At 39.5% G+C, this 22,251-nt stretch overlaps 1 protein-coding gene across 1 annotated transcript in view; it reads right to left on the reverse strand.

Annotated features, from left to right (window-relative positions):
• Window positions 1-22,251, reverse strand: part of NINJ2 (ninjurin 2) — a 753,014-nt gene that overhangs the window by 528,103 nt on the left and 202,660 nt on the right. The gene's annotated exons all lie outside the window — the stretch shown is intronic.

The following is a 22,251-nucleotide window of genomic DNA, read 5'->3' on the forward strand; positions in this document are numbered from 1 at the left end:
TAGCAACTGTCTGATGTACACGGACAACCCTTTACTACTACCACCTAGGAACACAATTTGTGAGAGATGCAATTACATTAAGAACCTAGAGTCTATGCTCCCTCGCAAGCCAGTATATCTGGCACTGAGAAGGTTGTCAACACAAATACCCACACCTACACAACACACACCCACACCCATATATGCGGAGGTCCTCAACAAAAACAAACCCAAACAAAAGAGACTTCCGAGGCAAAAACACACGTGAACTCCACAGCCCACCACACCACACACCACACATAGTCCACACACCTATGTCTCACAGCCACAAAGGCCTAACCATAAACCCAACATATTGGTCATAGGAGACTCCACAGATGTGCCCCTCACAAGGCTGGATAAGGAGAAAGTCATGGTTAGTTGTTTTTCAGGTGCCAGAATCCACCATATCACACATAAATTCAAGTCTCTCAATAACAGGTACTGTTATGACTCTGTCATAGTCCATGTTGGAGTGAATAACTTGAGATGTACCTCTCTGGACTATACGAAGAGAGACATGACTGAGCTCGCTGAATATGTCTCCCAGGCAGGTATGACCCTAGCCTTTAGCAGCATTGTACTGTCACCCAGAATGAATGATGTCTCAATACAAACAGAAAATGATTGACTTTAACAATTGGCTTAGTTTCTGGTGTTATTTCAAGGGGATCCAGTATCTGACATGATAGACAGACCACAATGCTTTGCCAGAGATGGCCTGTATCTGTCTCCCTTGGGCATCAGGCTTCTGGCAAAGGCTCTTGCCTCCCCTATAGTGAGTTTTTCAGGCAATGCCATGAGGTCAAAACTACCAACATGAAAAGTTCATCAAAACGTAAATTAAAGGTCATGCTGCTAAATGCTAGGAGTCTAAACATGAAACTGGACTCATTGCAAGCATTTTTAACCCTGGAAGATGCTGATATTTGTGCAGTCACAGAAACATGGTTCAAAGTTGTGGAGAGTACCCCAGCCATACCAGATTACTCATCCTATCATGCATTCAGACCCCAAACCGTGGATAGCAAAGCAAAAGAAGATGGAGTTTCAATATATATTAAAGACATACACACCTCCAGGCTGGTCAAACAGTGTGACACACAGGAGACACTCCAGGTGCTGTTAACCATTGATAGGACTAATTCAAATCATAGCTAGCTACAGGCCCCAAATTTGACTCAAGATGCCCACTCCACCTATCTGGACCTCTTTGAATCTCTCAAGATTCAACCCTATACCCTGATCCTTGGTGACTTTAACTATCCAACCATAGATTGGGAGAACTACTCATACCAAAACACAAATTCCCAGAGATTCCTTGATTTTATCAATGCAAATGCCTTGGACCAATTGATTGACACCCCCACAAGAGGTGATAATATTTTGGACTTGGTATTAACCAACATGAGTAACCACTGTAGCATCCCTACAGTGTCATCCTCCCTGGTAAGATCCAACCACAAAGCGGTCACTTTCGAAGTCACCATCTCCCCCGACCCCCCCCTCCCACGGTCAAACATAAAAACTTCTCCAATGCTGATATGCTGATTATAACCTCATAAGGGAAGGTATAAACAGCTTCACAGCTGGCAAAAATGTCCAAACCTACACCAAAGTACTATACGAGCATTTATATAGCTGCATGGACTCAGGAATATCCGACAGGACAAAATCATCCTCCTCAAGGAAGAGTAAACCTGTCTGGTGGGCATCCGTAATAAGAAAAAACTCTATAACAAAAGGAAAAATTGCTGTCCAGGACCAAGAAGGAGCAGGTGCCTAATTGGAAGCAATCTCTCCTTAGCCTGAACAAGCAAATTAGAGCACTAGTAAAATCCCCCAAAGCAAACTTCAAGTCAAAACTGGCCACATCTACTGAAGACAATCATAAGGCCTTCTTCACGTATGTCTGTAATCTCAAAGGAAGCATTCAACTCTGCTCAGAACTGGTGGCCAAGGACACCAGGAACACAAATGCTGCAAATATAGCCAACCTGCTGGCAAACAGGCTCAGGGAAAACTTCACATCTCTGTCATCCTCATCAGTAAAGGACATACTCAGCACCTGCCCCCCTCCCCTTATCTCTAAGGAGCAAGTCATCACTGCCTTCTCAAAGGCAAAAAATAAATCCTCCATGGTACCCAATAATATCCCAGGCTGCATTGTACATGAACTCAGGCAGGAACCTGCAGCACCATTAGGCACCCTATTCAACCAAAGCCTGAGTACCTTTGCACAAAGGTGGTGCATCCACCAATCCAGGTAATTATAGATCCATCAGCCTAACTAGCCTGATCTGCAGGGCCATGGAATGGATTATCATAGACCTCATTAACAAGGACATTGGCAACCTCCAAAAACTCAATCCCACATAGTTTGGTTTCATCAAGGGGAGATCATGCCTGTTAAATTCGATCGACTTCTTTGAGACAGTCACCAAAGCCAGAGGTGAGGGGAAGACGGTGCACACCATGTATTTTGACTTGGCCAAAGCCTTCGGTACTATTCCCACCTTGGGTATAATAGATAAACTCCTCAACTAGGCATCAATCCATATGTCAGCAGATGGGTAGCAAAGTGGCTCAGTGATAAAACCCACCTAGTCAAAACTAAGGAAGCCACCTCAAACAGTAGACCCATAATGAGGGGTGTACCCCAGGGATCAATTTTGGGGCCTCTGTTGTTTGGAATGTACTTTTTTGAGGTGCAGGTCAAATCTGGTGGGCTATGGCTGACCAAGTTTGCAGATGACTGCAAGCTGGGTGCTGCCATCAATTCCCCTAGTGATGTGGGTATGCTCCAAGAGGGTCTCACCCAAACAAATGACTGATGCCAGAAACATGGCCTCAAACTGAATGCCAAAAAATGCATCATCATCCCCTTTGGGGAGAGTGATGTCCCCACAGATTTCACATTAATAACAAGGTCCTAAGCATGCAATCAGTCGTGAGAGACTTGGGTACGCAGGTTGATAGCAAACTGCCTTTTTACCACAATATTGCCTCCATTGTATGGAAAGCTTTCTACATGGCCCACCTTATTAAGAAGGGTATCTCATCCAGGGACAAGGAGTTCATAACATCCCTGTATGCTTCCCTTATAAGACCCAGTATTGAGTGCAATGCCCCTTTCAACATGTACCTCACAAAGCACATGCAGCAGCTACAGAGACCACCGAAGTTCCACACCAGGAGACTCCATGGCCTCAAACATCTAACCTACACAGATAGACTACTCAGTCTCATACAGACTCCTCAGAGGTAACCTCTATCTGGCATAGAAAGCAATCTCAGACCCTGCCTTGATGGGACTGCTGCATATCCGCAAGTCATGCTCCACTCGAGTAACCCGCACATGTGACCTCAACCTGGTCTGTGACATCAATAGGACTTGTTGGCAGGACAGATTTGTGTCCCAGAGAATCCCCTTCTGTGGAATAGACTTCCTCTCCACGTCAAGCAGAGTACCTCATTAACCCTTTTTTAAGTGCAACCTGGATAACTGGATGGGGAACAGAAAATGCACCACTGGGATTCTACCTGTGTGCCTGATGGACAGGGGCATTTGGTGCTGACTTGTCGGAACATGGGTTAATTCTTTACAAGGCTTACAAGGGCCTCAGGGCCAATAGTCTAGTAACTTCCCATGATCTTATGGTCCTATAATACCAAGTTGTTGACCATTTGTAACCATACAATTCCACATTGAAATTACCAAGGCATGGAATAATAATATGCCCCAAGAAACAAAGTACTTGTACCTTGTTTTGACCTCTTTTCATAAGGGTTTGAGGGACCAGAGTAGGGGTGTAATTATAATTGCCCATCCAGTTATCCAGATTACACTTGAAAAGCATCAGTGAGCCACCATGCTTTACATCCAAGAGGAGTTTATTCAACACAGGAGGTATTCTCTGTGATAGACCATCTGTCATACCAGTAGGTCCTATTTATGTTACAGAAGAAGTTTAGATCTCTTGAGTGGTAATTTCGGGTGTTGTTCATTTTGTGCTTTTGCAAACGGTTGCACAGAGCCAGAACTTTCAAAGTTCTATAGGCAAGTCAGATGCCCCCTCTAAAGAGTGATAGGAAATGGAAAAGAAATGAGACTTCTTTAATGTAGTCAAAGCAGCTCAATGAAGACACGCCCCTTTTACAGTTTTAATAAGGAAATGTTGCAGTCTCTTGAGATGGGACATATGCCTAGATAGGTACATACCAAAAAAAAGCAGTGTACTGAGCTGTTGGTCTGATTAAGGAGAGGTACAAGGGATGATAACTTCAGTGATGCTAGAAGATATATCCCTGGTGATTAGTCGGCCAATATTAAAAGGATTTCCTAACAGCAGTGGTCAGATGGTGGTTAATGCATAGCTCATTATTTATGAAAATGCCCAAGTCCTTAATAACTGAGTCAGTTTTTAGGGAAATAAACACCTATGGAATAGGCTTGGGGTGCCCAGGTTTGCCAAAGAACACAATGCTGCATTTCTTGTCATTCATTTTGAGGGTGTGGTCTATGCACCACTTGTTAGTGCAGATTAGACCCTCTTGGAGAATTTGGAGGTTATTTATGATTGCCCCAAGTTTGCAATAATCATCAATCTTCAACAGCCACAGGGCCTTGGTGTTAGCCTTAACATCAGAAAAGTAGATACCAAGAAGGAGTAGTTCTGGGTCCAGACTGCTGGCAACTGCCCTTTTAGATGTGTGCACAGCTCCAACTCTACTAGACTGAGTTCTTGCAGTAAGTCAATTTGGCCAGGACAAACTATGCAGATTTTCCAGACTCTAATACTTCAGCACCCTGTTCAAAAAAGTCCACCAAGTTAAGAGGCAAGATCTACCTTTAACAAACCTAAACTGATTTGGGTTCAGGATTTGAAAACTATGTCCTTGTTAATAGATTCCTTAATGATGTGCTCCATTGCCTTACAGATAAAGCTAGTGAGGCTTATGGATCTACAGTTGTCTGACTCAGTAGTGGGTCCTCATTTGTGGAATGGGATGACTGAATCACTTCTCCATATCACTGGCACAAATCCAGTGGTGAGGTTGAGACTGAAAATGAATAAGAAGGCTGCAGACAATGCTTGGCTCTAACTAAAAGACAGTGTTGCATATTATCTGAGATTATGGAGCTAGTGCTTGTAGTCTTGGGCAGAGTACTTAGGACTTCCTTGGAAGTGATTGTGGAAGGGTAGCATAGGCATGTTAATGTCCTGTGGATAATTAAGGAGAGATAGGAAAGTAAAGTCTGAGCTGAATTTGTCCACTAATTCATTGACAATATTCTAAAGGGATAACTTATGTGGTGTTATTTTGAATTAAGTCAGAGCACTGCTGAGTACTTCTTTTAAGGTTCCTTACATATCTGAAGAAGGTTCTGTGGTAACCATAGCCATAGGCTGCAATTCCCACTCTGTACTTGCTCTTGGGGGAACAAATTTTGTTTCTAAGTTCTTTCGTTGATCTTTTTGAGTCCTCTAATTGATTGGGAGTTAAGTTTGCTTTTCCAGGCTTTGAGTTTCTTTATTTTATTTTATTGATCAGTCTGTTGATACTTGGATTCCTTCAAATGTGCTTGTTTTTCAGACTGGCACTATATTTATGCCTATGGAACCAAAGAAGTAAGAACATCACTATGGAAAGCAGAAGGCTCATATGAGGTCATGGCAGATATGATCAAGATGTTGGGTGAATTAGAGGAGATATGGCTCCTGATGGTATTCGTAGCAGTATTGAGAGAAAGGTGTAGCCCAGATGACTGGAGAATAAGCATTCTAATGCCAGTGTATAAGAACAAAGAGGGCATTCACAACCATGAGCAGTACAGATATATCAAACTCCAGTCATACTGCATGAAAGCTCTAGAGATGGTGAGTGATAAGTGAATAAACCTATTAGTAGAAAGTAAGATGACAGATAACCAGTATGAATTCAGATCATGATGCAGCATAACTGAACCAATGTTTGCAGCGAGACAGATAGTTGAGAAGAAGCTAGAGATGAGGAAATACCCCCCCCCACCACCACCACCACCACCAGAAATGTGCTGTTGTCAAAGGCCAATGTGTAAGAGCAGCACAAATGGTGTCAAGGTTTGAGAATTTTCTAGATGAATGTGAGAAAATTAAGGGCATGTTCCCGGCTAGAGGTTACCCCCATGCTTTTGTTAACCAACTCATGTATGAAGTAATAAACAAAAGAGTTTTTTTTTTCAAAGCTGATTTTTTAAGTCATCATGAAACATCAGTAGGTGTTGTACAAAGAGGTGAACTTATGGTCAGAAACACTACCCTTCTGGTGAATCTACCCCCCTCACATCTATACATCACCCTGTACAAAATAAAGATTTTAGTAGCTCCTTTACCACAAATTATAACATTGATACTACGACCATTAGATGCAAAATTCAGAAAAACTGAGATATTTTAAGGGAAGACAGAAATGTTATTGAAAATGTGGTGGACACACCACACATTACATTTAGAAGGGGTTGTAACCTTACAAATATAATTGAATACTCTAGTAAAACATCAATATCTACATGTCATAAAACCAATCATATGTACAAGTGTGGTTGCTGCTCCATTTGCCCCTACATTATTGTGGAAGAACAAGTAATTATAAAGAATTTTACATTTAGCATAAACAGGGCATTTAACTGCTTAACTACCGAGTAGTATATGTGACATGTTGCCAACACTGTTCTGTTTTCTATGTGGGGAAAACCGAATTAAAGTTTAAAGAGAAAGTTGCTGAGCATTTATATGACATCAAAAAAGAGAAAAATAAATAATGCCCTAGCAAAATATTCAATAGAAGACCTAGATTATGAGTTTAAGTTTACAATCATGGAAAAGGTAACACTTGGTGAACATGGTGTCCCTTGGCAGCTTAAACTGGAAAAACATGAGTTATATTAGCAACTAATGTTTAATGCACATTCCTGGCTAAGTATAAATGGTCAGATGTCTGTCAGTGGATTCACTTTATAATCCCAAAATACTGAAATATTGAATTTCAGTATCTCGAGGCTATAAAGCCGAAAACTCACAAACCCAAAAACCAAAACCGCAAAATTCAAAACCGCGAACATAAACAAAACACTACACCACACATACAAACTCAAGTACACCTACCTCACGACACTACAACAAAGCAAAACAACACATACGAACAAAACAAAACACACAAACCTATCCTTCTTATGCCCCCCACACCCCCGCTAATTATATATACTAACTCCGAGGCTGCACTAAACACCGAAAGACAGAAAACTCACCACCACACATTCTACACCCCCTTGCACAAACACACATCACATACATACAAACACCACCACTCTCAACACTGACACACTCACACTCTTACCTACCTACCTTAACCCACAACTAACACTCCCCAACACACTCACATACACACAAACCATCCCCAAAACCTTTAAAAAACATAACACTTACCTAATGCGCCATCAGTACTGTGGGTTCGACTTTTCCAGGTTCAATATTCTGCAGTTTCGTGCACCTGCAGATTTGACAATTTGGTCTCGAAATACTGAAATTCGACATTTCAGTATTTCGAGATTCCAAAGGGGAACCCCTGTCAGTTACCTTTTAAAACTGAGAACATTGCAAAGATGACACTGCTGCCATTGTTTACAAACAAATGTATTAATTTATTTATTTATTCATTCATGAGTATTTTTTTTTTTCAAAATGGTTCTAACAATAGTTTTGTGTGCATTCAAGTTTTGTGACAAGAGTTTTTAATTATGTAAAAATTATTTAAAACTATCTAGTCAGGTATTCAGGTTGCTATTGAGTATATTTACTTTTTCAACTTGGTGATTTTTACTGATTTGCACAGGGGTTCGACTGTCACATGATTTTTAGTTGCTCACATGATTTGAAAATGTTGGTCATATGATATTTTAAAAGTGTATTAAAATGTTGTCAGTCCATTTTATGTTTATCTTGTGAAGTTCTATTACTGAATAAAACAAAAAGTGCATATCAACAACTTTTGGATTGCTGGAGCTGGTTTGTCGGAATCTCTGCAGCCTTGCATGTGTGGTTTTATAAAATAATTTTGATTGAGATGGGTAGAGAAAAGTAAATGGGTACATCATCAAATGGGTTACGAACTGGCTTTCTGATGGAAAGTGTAATGCTAGAATAGTTGACGTGTACACTGAATGGGTAGTGTTTAGCAGAGAGGTCCCATAGGGATCACTGCTGGGCCTTGTACTGTTCATTTTGTTTATGTCTGCTATACCAACAAGAAATGACCTCTGGCTGAGCAAGTTCATTGATGATTCAAAAATAGGATCACTGGTAACAAACATCGATCAGCATGCAAAACTGCAGCATTACTTAATCATACCGTATGACTGCTCACTGCTTAGTAATGTTAAGTTTAATGCAGGTAAATGCAACATTACTTAATCATACCATATGACTGCTCACTGTTAGTAATGTTAAGTTTAATGCAGGTAAATGCAACATTACTTAATCATACCATATGACTGCTCACTGTTAGTAATGTTAAGTTTAATGCAGGTAAATGCAACATTACTTAATCATACCATATGACTGCTCACTGTTAGTAATGTTAAGTTTACTGCAGGTAAATGTATTATTCTACACTTTAGTAGTGGTAACTGGAGCTGCCCATAAGCAGTGGATAAACAGTTATTATCTAACAAGGATACAATGAAAGACCTGGGAATAATAGTGGATAAATCATTAAAATTTGAGTACATGTTTAGAACCAGCAAAAGCAGGAAGAAGGAACATATGCTCCCCTGGTATAAGGACGACATAAGACCAGTAATAGAATAATGTAGTTCAGATTGCACACACCACCTGGGCCATCACAAACAGGCTAGCAAGAATATAAAAAACATTGCAAGGAATATAGCTAGCCTGATACATATCAGACAAACAAAATGACTACAGCATTAGGACTCTTGATATCAGTTGTAGGCTGCTTATGGAAAAGCTAATCATGATGCTTAAATCCTCAAAGAATGACTATTTAGCAGCCTCATTGTGAATTACCTCTATATCAGATGACTTGAACACTAAAACAACAAAGAGCTCTTTAGATAGAGGAGGATGTTTGTAAAACTCTGTCCCTCAAGATATTAGACAAACCAACCCCTTTACTATGTTCAAAGGACAGCTTCGTAAATGGGGATGGAAAAGACTCTGGCTCTGTAGTAGGAGGTACCTAGCTAATTTTGTATAAAGGGGTGGGCCTGTGTACCTATCGGTACGTTGAAAGACTGAATTTGGTGGTACTACCCCTATGTACATAACCTCATAATGACAACCCAAGGGGTGAAGGGGTTGGGGTTGACATAATGGTTAAGGTGTTTACCTCATAGAGACAAGGTACAGGGTCTGATTCACTCCTTTGAAAGGGAAATTGAATAGGGTGAAAATGGCCTGCAAGGGCAGCTAGACTAGTACATACCTATCAACCTGTTCAATATTTGATGTTGATGCAAAATTGTATATAAACACTTTTTAAACTTTGGCTTATATAAGTATTTTTATCAGTCATTTACATATTTAGATAGATAGATAGATGTCTACTTATCTACTAAGCAGCCAATCTTGAATAAAGCAACAAGTGTATCTGGAAGAAAATCACTCAGTGGATTGCTTTGCCTGACTGTAATGGTGCCAGCATTTTTTAAACAGATTTTATTTTCAACCATATACCATTGTAGGCTTTAATCCTGCTTGTTTACTTGTGCTGTAGGTGGCAGTCTTTAATCCATTCAGTCACTGGAGTTAGATTATTTAATCTTAAAAGTACTCTGTTAACATTTTATATAAATACCATCAATTTTTAGTAATTAGCAAGCAGATTCAAAATTAAATGCTTAGCTTAGCTCTGAGAAACCTAAAATAAGAATCACAGAATCATTCAACAGTCTCTTATTTAAATTACAGTTTTCATCACCTCAGATATAAGCATAAAATGCTCAAAATCCAGGTTTGTGGATATGCTATGAGTTCATCTTTTTCACCCCAAAATAAAAAAAAATCATAGTTAGTACAGAGGTGCACAGGGTATTGTTAGTACAGGGGTGCACAGGGTATTGTCAGTACAGGGGTGCACAGGGTGTTGTTAGTTCAGGGGTGCACAGGGTATTGTTAGTTCAGGGGTGCACATGGTATTGTTAGTTCAGGGGTGCACAGGGTATTGTTAGTACAGGGGTGCACAGGGTATTGCCATCTGCAGTAAGGGAGAAAGCACAAGAATGCCAAGTACAGTAAACTCTCAGTTAACTAGCACCCATGAGGATTGGTAGATGCTGGATAAGTGGAGTTTCTGGTTGCTTGAGAGTTACTATTAAAAACAGACCTGCCAAATACTGTACCCTATACTATACCATATGATAAACACTGTATTGATTTGATTTTAATATTAAAATACAGTAATTAAAAGCCTGGCTGGAATAATAATATTTTAAATTTGTATTTTCGCTAGAAAGTGTGGCATATGGAATGGTTTTCAGTGGTACGCTGAGTGGAATAAAATTGAATGAATTGAATAAAAAGAGGGGGGTGAATGCATGTACGAAAGCTGAAGAGAGTGTGTGTGAGAGACTGGAGAGAGAATGAGTGAGTGAATGCATGTATGAAAGCTGAAGAGACTGTGTGTGTGTGTGTGTGTGTGTGTGTGTGTGTGTGTGTGTGTGTGTGTGTGTGTGTGTGTGTGTGTGTGTGTGTGTGTGCATGTGTGTGTGCATGCATGTGTGTGTGTGTGTGTGTGTGTGTGTGTGTGTGTGTGTGTGTGTGTGTGTGTGTGTGTGTGTGTGTGCATGTGTGTGTGTGTGTGTGTGTGTGTGTGTGTGTGTGTGTGTGTGTGTGTGTGTGTGTGTGTGTGTGTGTGTGTGTGTGTGTGTGTGTGTGTGTGTGGGTGTGTATGGGTGTGTGTGTGTGTGTGTGGGGGTCCACTACGAAAGACCGAACGCTCAGAATCCCAACGCCCAAATTGCTGAGACCAGAAGCCCAATACCCCACATTACCGAAAGATCAGAAGCACGAAATTCAAAACCCGATGTTAAGGGATATTGAGTTAGCGCTTCTAGTGGTTCAGGTAAGTATCTGTGTGTAAGTGTGTTTGTGAGGTGCTTTAGTGTGTGTTAGTGTCCGTTGTGACTGTGGTGTGTGTGTGAGGGACTGTAATGTGTGGGTGTCAGTTTGCCTTGTGTGTGTGTTTGTGCGATCTCGGAGTTAGAATATTGAAGTGGGGGGGTGTGGGGGTGCAGCCCCCCACATGGGGGTCCATGGGGGCTTGCCCCCCTGCTTAACTATAGAGTAGGATTATTTGTTTGGGTTTGGGAGGACATTGTGTGTATGTGTATGCGTGTACTGTATGTGTGTTGATCGTTCGCGATTTTGAATTTTGCGCTTGTGGTCCGTCAGTCTTCTCGTCTTTCGGGTATTTCGTCTCGGGATTACGGGTGTCGGTCTTGTGGGTTTTCGGTCTTTCATAGTGAAGCCGTGTGTGTATGTGTGTTATTTATTTATTTATTTATTTATTTATTTATTTATGCGTGCATGCTTCATTAATTTCTTTATTTTATTTTTGTAACTACCATTTGATAACAAAATTGCTGAAATTTTTAATTTTAAGGTTTCTGCCTTTACTAAATTGATATATCATCACCTAAAATAGAAAAAGACAGTCTGACCCTTCGAAATTCCTAAAGGCCAATAGATCCTCTGTATTATTTGAAGTAAAATATATACTTAAATGTTTACATTTTTATAAAAATTCAAAAAAGGATTTTAAGCTAAAAAAGCTTCTGAGACAATGAAACATTTTATTGAATGTGTATATACATGTATGTGATTACATGATATGATGGCTACCTCTGTGGCAGATAGGATGATGACATTTATTTTTATTTAACATTTGTTTACTGGGAAAGTCTGACTTGGAACAAAGCCAATTTTCATTGGAGGCCTGGGGAGAAACACTCTAGATACATGTATTTGTAATGTTGGAGGAAACTGGAGCACCTGGAGAAAACCCACACAGATGCAGGCAGGACATGCAGACTCCACACAGAAGGCACCCCAGCCAAGAATCGAACCTGAGAACCTCTTGCTGTGAGGTGACAATGCAACCGCTGCCCCACTGCCCCATCCTTAATAATAATAATAATAACAATAATAATAAATTCTTTCAGACCCTGTGAATATGAAGCCAGTCCATCCAGCTCCCACCTCCATCAAACATGATTTGATATAAACTGGAATATGGACTTTGAAATAAATACACCTGATTTCTGCATCAGGAAATATGGTACCTAACTAGACGTTACAAACATATATATCAAAGAGTAGAAACCAGATGTGTAGGCTAACCATGGTTCTTGCAAATGTAACATAAAACACAAATACAATTATAAGTAAAAACTGCAACATGAGACACCATTTATTTTTTACAGTTATTTTTATCACAAAATTCATTCATTCATTCATATCCCCATTAAGACAGCAGATGACAGGTTTTGTTTAGTTAAGGTGTCCACATTGGTGAGAATGTAGTTAAAGCTGGCAGCATGTGTTCAGTGTTAGTTTTTATTTATTTATGTATTTATTTATTTATTAATTGTAAAGTTACATGAGAGCGGTAGAGGCAGAAAGTCAACATTAGCAGGAATGAGACACTGCCTCTACATATAAAAGGTACAAAAATGTAGCACATCACCACTGATCAAGTGTGGAAACTCTTACAATACACACTGTACTGCAGAGATTCATCTCTAGGAAATATTTAATGTCAGGGAGCAATCTGAGAATGTATCTTCCACCCATTGCTATGAGCATAGCTTTGCTTATGCCATTCCGATAAAGTCTTTCTTCCTAGTGGTAACTACACAACTTTGTTCCAGGATTTTAAAATGCATACTATTATTAAAGAAGTAAAACTGTAAATTGCTGAGAAACAGGTGTCAGTCTGTAACTCCCACTGACAAGACTGGTGGTTTGCCTAGACTTGTTGAGGTGGAGTAATCCCTTCCTAGGACTGTAGTCTTAAAATACTCCAAATTATTTCCTTGCTCTGAGTGCAGTTTCATCCATTTAGTTGATGTTTACAATCTTCCCCCTTTCTGATACTGGCCCAGGTGGACAGCACTGTTTCACTGTCATAGTCATCCTGTCTTGGTTTTCTCACATTACAGACATAAAACTACAGGTGAAATAGTCCTGGGACCTGACTGCAGGCAAAGGCTCTGCCAGGTGCTGGATTCAACAACAATGGAACTAATCACCAAAAGGGCAAGCAGCAGCACAGCAAAAATATTTCCATTCTCCATGTCAGATTTTCTTACAAAGATTTTTTTTTCCAGAAAAGAAGCAAAGCTGAATCCCAGACTGTATTAACCTAACAGGCCTATTCTGTCAAACTGGTTGTGTTTCTTTAACTTGCAGTTCCTAATACAATCACACAGACAAAACTAACCAATCACTGCTTGTTTATTTAATTTTACTTTCATATTTGCTAAATGTGATGCTTTCCTTAATCTAAAATCTCTGAAGAACCTAGTAGGATATAAATGCAGCCTATATACACAGGATATGCTATATTATTAATAATGTTTTGCAACAGATCCTAAGCTACTGGTCTAAAGTCCCTGACCTATATTTAGCAGAATGTGCCAATGTCAGACATTTAGAATTACACAAGCTTTACCAGTTTTGTTTGCATATTTAATTTTGTTTAAATTTCTGATGCATTTGCTTAACCCTTCAGTAGCTATTTATTCCTACTCTGAGCTGACTGACAGCTATAGTTCATTAGGAACAAAGCTACGGTACTTTCTGTAGTGGTTAAGTGTGTAAACCAAAAGCTGGCAAAACACCCAGCTGAAACCTGATAGCTTTCTTCTCAGCTGTTGTGTTCATGACAATCTTAAAAAAATAAACACAAAATAAAACTGCTTTACTGCCTTGTAGATATCATTAAAGTACCATCAAGTGGATTCAGAATTCAAACTAAATCACTTAGTGTGCTTAGCAATAAATCAAAGCATTTTGTATAGATGTAACTAGCCTAAGGTCTACATCATGTTTTCCTGGATAACTACATTTTACGTGTTACCAGTGTCCAGCATGGTAACCTCAGTGGCTGTACTTTCCACTTAAAATAAAATTTCTTTCTGTAGAACTAAGTAATGAAGACACCTCTAAATAAGAATATAAGCATGAGCTACCCATATAATCCTTGTCCTACCCGAAGAAGAAATGTCAAGAAGGAAGCCTATGAAATGATAATAAAAGCCAACCACCTGAGGGATGACTGGATTATACACGTAGAACTTTGAAGTATCACATACTGAGGGGCTTTTCCATGTTGCAACACAAATTCAACAAGGGCCTTCTAAGTAGTATCCAACAAATACTTCCAAATGCAGTAGAAATCCAATGAAATTAAAATGGTGTTTATTTCAGTAACTTGGCTCTGTGTCTTGTAGGTTAAGAACTGACAAGAAAAAAATTCTATATAAACACAATCAAATATTATGAGAGGCTTTTCTACCCATTTTTACATATTTCTATTCCCACAGCTGCTGGCTTACAAAGTGTATGCATTGTAATGAATGTACAAAGGTCGACCCTAACCTGGCCCTCCAGATGGATTCTTTATTTATGTGACACTGTCCCTGGTCCAACAATGTAGCTGTTTCAGCAGATGACAACAGCTTTCACCTTCTCTTTTAGGCAGTTTCACTGACTAAGTGTCACATGGAATTATGGACACTGTCATTGTATGTATCATTAATAACAGCATTTCCACTCTACAGCCTGAGGTGAATTTCCTGAAGCACTCTTAATGGAGTATTGGACTATATGTTAAGGACCAGAATGCACTTCAGTATATGGCTCAAAGTTCTCCAAAAAGCATTTTTGCATCCTCAGTTTTGGAACAAAGAGTTGCAAAGCATGATTAATTCACACAGCTCCTTCAGTATCCCAAAACGGCTTGGTGACTCGTGGATTTAAAGTGCTTGGCTCCACTGAACAGATGGGAATTGTAAACTCTGTACTTTAACACACTTCTGGCACTCCCATTATTGTTCGCAGGGCATGTTTTAGAAATTGCAGGTGAGTTTGAACCCCTCTTCAATAACTTCTGCCATAGATATGACCCACTAAAATGTTTTATCATGCAAGAATAGGGCAATGACCAAAAGGGCAATAGTGAAAAATAATAATAATAATAATAATAATAATAATAATAATAATAATAATAGTAATAATAATAATAGTAATAATAATAATAATAATAATAATAATAATAATAATACATGCATATTGCCTGTTAAATACCAAGCTATCACCACATCGCCCAGCATACTTTTTACATTTCACATTTATGGATTAACTTTCCTTATTTAGAAGTGTCGGTGGCTTAACCCGCGGCACACTTGCCATGGGTTCTGGAAGATCCAGAGGTTGTTCTTTCTGTTCACACACTAGGTACTTGGATTCATTTTCCAATTCTGCCACTGCAGTGCAGCCCAAGAACGGTGCTGCCCTCCTAAATGTGCTATTGCTCAGATGAGGCATTAAACCAAGGGCCCTCCTGCTTAAGCTGGTGGTAGAGCAAGTGGATGTAAAAGAGGCCACATCGCTTATCAAAAAGAATAGGGACAGGTCCCCGATGCCCTACACAAATTTCCCTTATAAAGTATGAATACCACTTCAAGTCTCTCCTGAAAAGAGGTTGCTGGTCTAATGGGACTAACTTAGTCAGCAAAATATAGATAAGTAAAAAAAAAAAAAATATATATATATATATATATATATATATATATATATATATATATATATATACCAGTCTTATACCAGGTTGCTTCACTCAGTGTGCAAATGATTGTTTCCACCTGTGCTAAACCAGTCACAGAGTTTCTTCATAAAGTCTGAATATGCCTTTTTATTAAATGTAAGATCATAAAGTGGCAAAAGAAAATCTTGCCTCATGGCTAATTATTGTCTGCTCAACAGTTCTGTCTTAAGTACTGATATCTAACGCTATAGTCTAAGATACAAAGCCATATTCTAAACAAAGGATATACAAGGGTAAGCAGAAATGTTCAAATTTGAGTTAGCTTCATGCTACAGAGGGAGGGACCTCTGAATGGGATCTAGAGAATCCATGTTCAATAAGTGAAACCAAACCCTGAGGAGTCATCAAGATGGGTGCGGGACTGAATGGCATTTTTGTTAGCTCAACAAATAAGTAACTGATCAAAAAAAGACTCAAGGCAAGTTTCATCAAAGGTGCATCCACAGGTTAATACAATCAAAGTAAGCGCTTTTGTCCAAACCAAATGAAAGAACTTCATCAGTTACAAACCATGAAAACCCAGTATAAGTAATTCAGACAAAATGACATCACTTCCCCTGAAACCATTTAAAGACATTCTCCCCAGTAGTACTTCATATACATTACTATTAAGTAGATAAAATTAAGTTACACAACCTATCACACATATTTTAAAATTACAAGTTACATATACTAAACACAGAAATTGTACTTTAAAAGTTTTGTAAGTATTAAAGTTATCATTCTAAAGCTTTTAAATGTAAAACACACTTCAGAGAACACTGGTCATTAAGGCCAGGGCTGGCAAAAGCATTAACTTTGAGTTGCCAATAAAGCTCCCTCTCCTCTAAACAGAGGGGCCAATGACCTCCTCTGATATTTTTGCTAACATTATCAATTATTAGATAGTTGAAAGAATGCCCAGGGTTCTCAGACATTCACACAGCACTACCACTGCCCTGGTAAACCACCAAATTCTCTTCCATAAAATGGTTCCAATCCTACCTTGACAACCGACAACAAGCAGTACTTTGGCAAAACACTTTATCTCTGTATTTATTAATGACCTTCATCTAGCTATCCCACAAGTCACCTGCATACAATATGCTGATGACTCAATATGTTCAGCTACATCATCCCATGACCTTCATGCTCTCACCTAAAAATATTCACAACAGTGAACACAATGGTTCTCTCAGCATTGCCTCCTCTAAACTAAAAAACCAAACTTCTCCTCTTCAATAAGTCCTCCCTCTCCAATTCTCAGTAACATCTACCAATGATACTATTATATCTCCTGACGTCACCATTGACAATAATCTCAACTTTGACATCCATATCAATAATAACTGTTAATAAAAAAGGATAACCCTACAGGATCCCCCCCCTTGCTTCCCCCAATTGCAAAAACACACACACACCACACACACTTACACTCCTCTTTATGCCTCTCCCATTTTACTAATCTCCAAGAATAACCTCAACAAATTATTCAGAACCCATCATTGCATTGATGGTTAGAACTACAACACCTGATTAAATTTCACCAACTTACCCCTTGCCCACAACATTCTTTATAAACCTTCTAATACTCCAAGTTTATCTACCCTAATCACCCCTATACAAATCTGAAGTCATCTCACAAACTACTAGTCCACACCACTAAACCTAACAACAGAGCTGGGGATTCCCTTTTTTCTGTAGGTAGATCCTGGAATCTTCTCCCTTGTGACCTCCTCTCCTCACCTCATTTATCTCTTTAAAAATAGACTTAAACTTCCTCCTCAAAACTCTCTGCTGTGCCCCCTGTTCAAAACCAGACTACCTACTAAGTTATCTAACCTATCCAGTGCTTACTAGCCTCTGCTACTTTTTTTTTCCCCATCTTATCATACTTTTCTGATATGTCTCCATACTTGAAATTTCATGTACTATTGTATTTAGACCATGTCTTGGAGGGCCTCTACTGAAAAGGACATGTAAATAAATAAATGTTTGGCCAAAGCTTTGATGTTAGCTTTCCTAATATTATATTGGTGTTCATATACTCTCTCTTTAAAGAGTCTCTCTGTTTTCCCAATATAGAATCCTGGGCAGCATTGGCATAAGGCAACGTACACAATACCACAACTTTCACAATTGTATTTACTTCTAATCTGGTATGTTACATTATTCAGAGTAAAGGAATTAGCAACCAACATAAATTTACAGAAATTGCATCTGCCACATTTTGTCATTCCCACTTTTAATGGGTACGTACCTCTCAACCTGTTAGAGCAAGACTTCTGGACAAAGCCAAAAATCATGGGAGGACAAATGCCCAAAATAATTGACAGATTGTAAATATTGCTCGTATAAACCTAAAAAGTTATGTCAGGTTTTACATTAACATGCATTTTCTGAAGGATAAAAAGTATGAAAGTCAAATATCTGCCATTATTTAGTCACTTCAACCCTCAGCGATTTGTCAGAAAACAACAAATTTTATAAGGAACAAACCAAAACTATGAGTCAATAATTTATAATTTATTGACATTCTGTGAAATCAATGACAATTAAGAGGCAAGTTCTGGGGTTATACATAACAGAATGGTTACAGAACTTTAATGGGGGGGTGCATAAAGCTAACTGTAGCTGATAACCAGGCACAAAATGTGGGAAGGCTGTGGCCATCGGTATATGCATCCTACAGGATACCACACCCACACTGACTAACACCCTCAGTCCACAGGTGTACAGCTACTGTCATAACTACCTAAGGGTGGAGGGGGGGGTAACATTTTGAAAAGTTCCATAACAGAATAATGAAGTGTTTCCACAAGTACTCCTCATACATGGCATGTGCTTCCAGGATTGAAGCCCTGACTGTGAGTCGGTTGACCATGGTTCAGTTATTGGCCCCTACAGTAGAGGGGCCAAGTAGGAGGGTTGAGGTGTGAAAGAGAGTGACCTGCTCACCTGTTCTGGAGGGTTGGAGTGGGAAAGGTAATTGACACCGGCAGTTTTCATAACTGAGACTGGAGAAACCTCTGCCAAGTGCTACAAAGGGAGGGGTAAAGCTGCTTGGAGGGGAATGCCCCTTGCAGAAGTGAGAGGGCATCCTCTTTGGTTAGCTTATTGCACATTCTTTCCTCAGTGCTTAGCTGTGAGCATGCAGGGAAATAGTGCTAAAAAACTAGAAACTGCTCAAACCACCCTTGATGGTTGTATAAATAATGCCCCCTCCCCCCCTCCAGTGATGGAAAACAGTGAGCTGGTTGGCTGGTAGGGAGCTGATGACTGACAGAAAACAGTGAACAAATTAAATATTTAAATTGCTTTCCCCACTCCTCCCCTTCCTCTGATTATCTCATTAAAACCCGCCTTCTATTATCACATGGCAGTCACCTACTACTCTCCCTGCTCCTTCACTTCTTAGCCCTGGTACCCTGCTACCCCCATCTTAGTTGCAATATAGCTACTATATTAAATATCTACACCAAACATAGCTCATAAAACAATATGCTGTGAATTGTGCTGTTGTCCATGATAATCTAAACATGATTATGCCAGTTTTGTTTATGTACTTACTACTTTTTTATAAATGTCATGTGTGCTGTTGTTCTTTTACTCATACTATAATGGTTATCTGCTTAATTATCTTATTATATTGTTTCAGTATATTTTTGCTTAGTTGTATTGTGGAGCTTTTCTCCCCAGGCCTCGACTGAAAAATGGGAATAGCTCAGTTGGACTATCCCGGTCAACAAATGTCAAATAAATAAATAAAAATGTGCAGAATTGCATAATTTATAATTGTCATCCAGGCTAATAATTGAAATAGGGGGGAGCACAATGTATTGACACTGTAGATCACATTGTCATTAATTTATTCATTTCCAGGCAGGTTACATTCAGGAAGAAAGTAAACCATATAATTTCTTTATGTTACTCAGAGTGCAATGCAGTTTATGTCAGATAACACAATATGACCATAAGATTCAGAAGAGTGAGATGAAATTGAATTTATCATCTGAAACCTGAAAACAATGCATCTAACACAGGCACTGTTAATGTACCCTTCTGTGCAAATGGTAACATCTGGGTTGACACTGAGATAACAAAGAAACTGAACAGTAAGACAAAAAGCTCAGCACCCAAGTTTAAAAATCTATCAGGATCATGAATGCCAAAGAAAGAATGTCACTGCAGAATATTCTTGAATGGGGTCACAAAGGGTCTTTTAAAGTTAAGTGGTTACATACACAGGGAAGTGAACCTGAAGATAAGACACAAACTCTTGCCAGAATGTGGCATACTTAATATTTTACTGGTAAATGTCCTCACAAAATATTTGGGACCAACCATAGCTGTCAACCATCTATCTCCAAAATGAGGAACACTATCTCTTATAATGTGGGACAAATGGACAAAATGTGGAAAACATATGAACAGCTTACTAACAACTTCAGCTAGGAAGCTCACAGGATGATTAAAATGTGCTATTTTTTATGTATAAAAACGTATCTTGATGAATTAATATGATTCTGCGCTCTTTATCATGGATATAACACTGAATGTGCACACTGTGATACTATCAGTGTGTGGAACTTCATGGCACATGAATGTTTTAGGACCTCATATAGGACCTTTAAAGTATTCAATTGTATTTATTACTGCTTGGTAGTAACTTGATTAAAGTGTAGCTATCATTCTAAGTCTTTTAGATTAAGCACTTGGGCTTCACACATGTTGTTTTACATTAGGAAGGTTTGTGGCCTGCACTGTGGTGGCAGGACAGGTAGCTTACATCCTTCTAAGTTGGGAACTGCTGATTGAGGCCTCAGTGTCTGTTATTCTAAAAGTGTATTAGTTCTGGTTTAAGCACTCGGGCTTCAGGCCAGTTATGTTACATTAAGAAGGTTCGTGGTCTGCACTCTTGTGGGATGAGAGGCTGGATTCTGCCCTTCTGAGCTGGGAATTTCTGGTTAAAGGCTTATAGTCCTTGCATATTTCAACTGTTTCTTACTGAAATTGGTACACCTTGTTTGCTGTAGCATAGACTAGATCCAGGCCGGCTGAATCTAGCTTTGTTTGTATGCTTGTTGTTTGTTTGCTTGTTATTTCCCTGAAACACTAATGCCACCTAAAACGCGTCTTTTCAGCCCTTCTGTGGATCCCTAGTGATATCTGCATTGTTTACTGTACTTATTTCCTTGTTTCACTTGAATGAAAGTTACTGTTTGTCGTTTTTGCATTTCAGTTACCTGTAGCACATTGCATGTAAGTTACCTGGCACTTGCTCACTAAATCAATTATATAGGTCTGTGCAAAAAAATTAAAAGCACTACACCTTCACAAACTCCCCTTGAGTACCTTGTTCCCCACTGGCCCATTTTTTCAATTATAAAGGAATTCCCAATACTATTCTAGCATGTCCAAAGGTCAGTTGTCAATCTCCTCTCTGGTTCAGCTGGTGAATCTGGGAATCTTGAGGCAATGTTACAACTGCCTCATGTACACAGACAACCCTCTCCTCCTCCTCCCAACAAATTCCAACACATGTGAGAGATGCAACCATATAGCCAAACTGGAGGCTAAGCTCTCTCAACTCAGTACTGGCGTAACCAGTCAGGAGGAAAAGGAAACCACACTCACTACAATTCCAGTCTCACATAGACCTACAACGACAGCAAACCAAACACATAAACACACAAAAACATACTCGGAGGCTCTAAATAAAAATCTGCCTAAGCAGCAGAGACCTCCCAAAACAAGGATACCACATCCACACTGACTAACACCCTCAGTCCACAGGTGTACAGCTACTGTCATAACTACCCAAGGGTGGAGGGGGGTAACATCTTGAAAAGTTCCATAACAGAATAATGAAGTGTTTCCACAAGTACTCCTCATACATGGCATGTGCTTCCAGGATTGAAGCCCTGACTGTGACTCGGTTGACCATGGTTCAGTTATTGGCCCCTACAGTAGAGGGGCCAAGTAGGAGGGTCGAGATGTGAAAGAGAGTGACCTGCTCACCTCTTCTGGAGGGTTGGAGTGGGAAAGGTAATTGACACCTGCAGTTTTCATAACTGAGACTGGAGAAACCTCTGCCAAGTGATACAAAGGGAGGGGTAAAGCTGCTTGGAGGGGAATGCCCTTTGCAGAAGTGAGAGGACATCCTCTTTGGTTAGCTTATTGCACATTCTTTCCTCAGTGCTTAGCTGTGAGCATGCAGGGAAATAGTGCTAAAAAACTAGAAACTGCTCAAACCACCCTTGATGGTTGTATAAATAATGCCCCCCCCTCCCAGTGATGGAAAACAGTGAGCTGATTGGCTGGAAGGGAGCTGATGACTGACAGACAACAGTGAACAAATTA

Source organism: Protopterus annectens, chromosome 11.part0 (genome assembly GCF_019279795.1).
Source record: "Protopterus annectens isolate FY-2018-M chromosome 11.part0, PAN1.0, whole genome shotgun sequence".
NCBI classification, from domain to species: Eukaryota; Metazoa; Chordata; order Ceratodontiformes; family Protopteridae; genus Protopterus; species Protopterus annectens.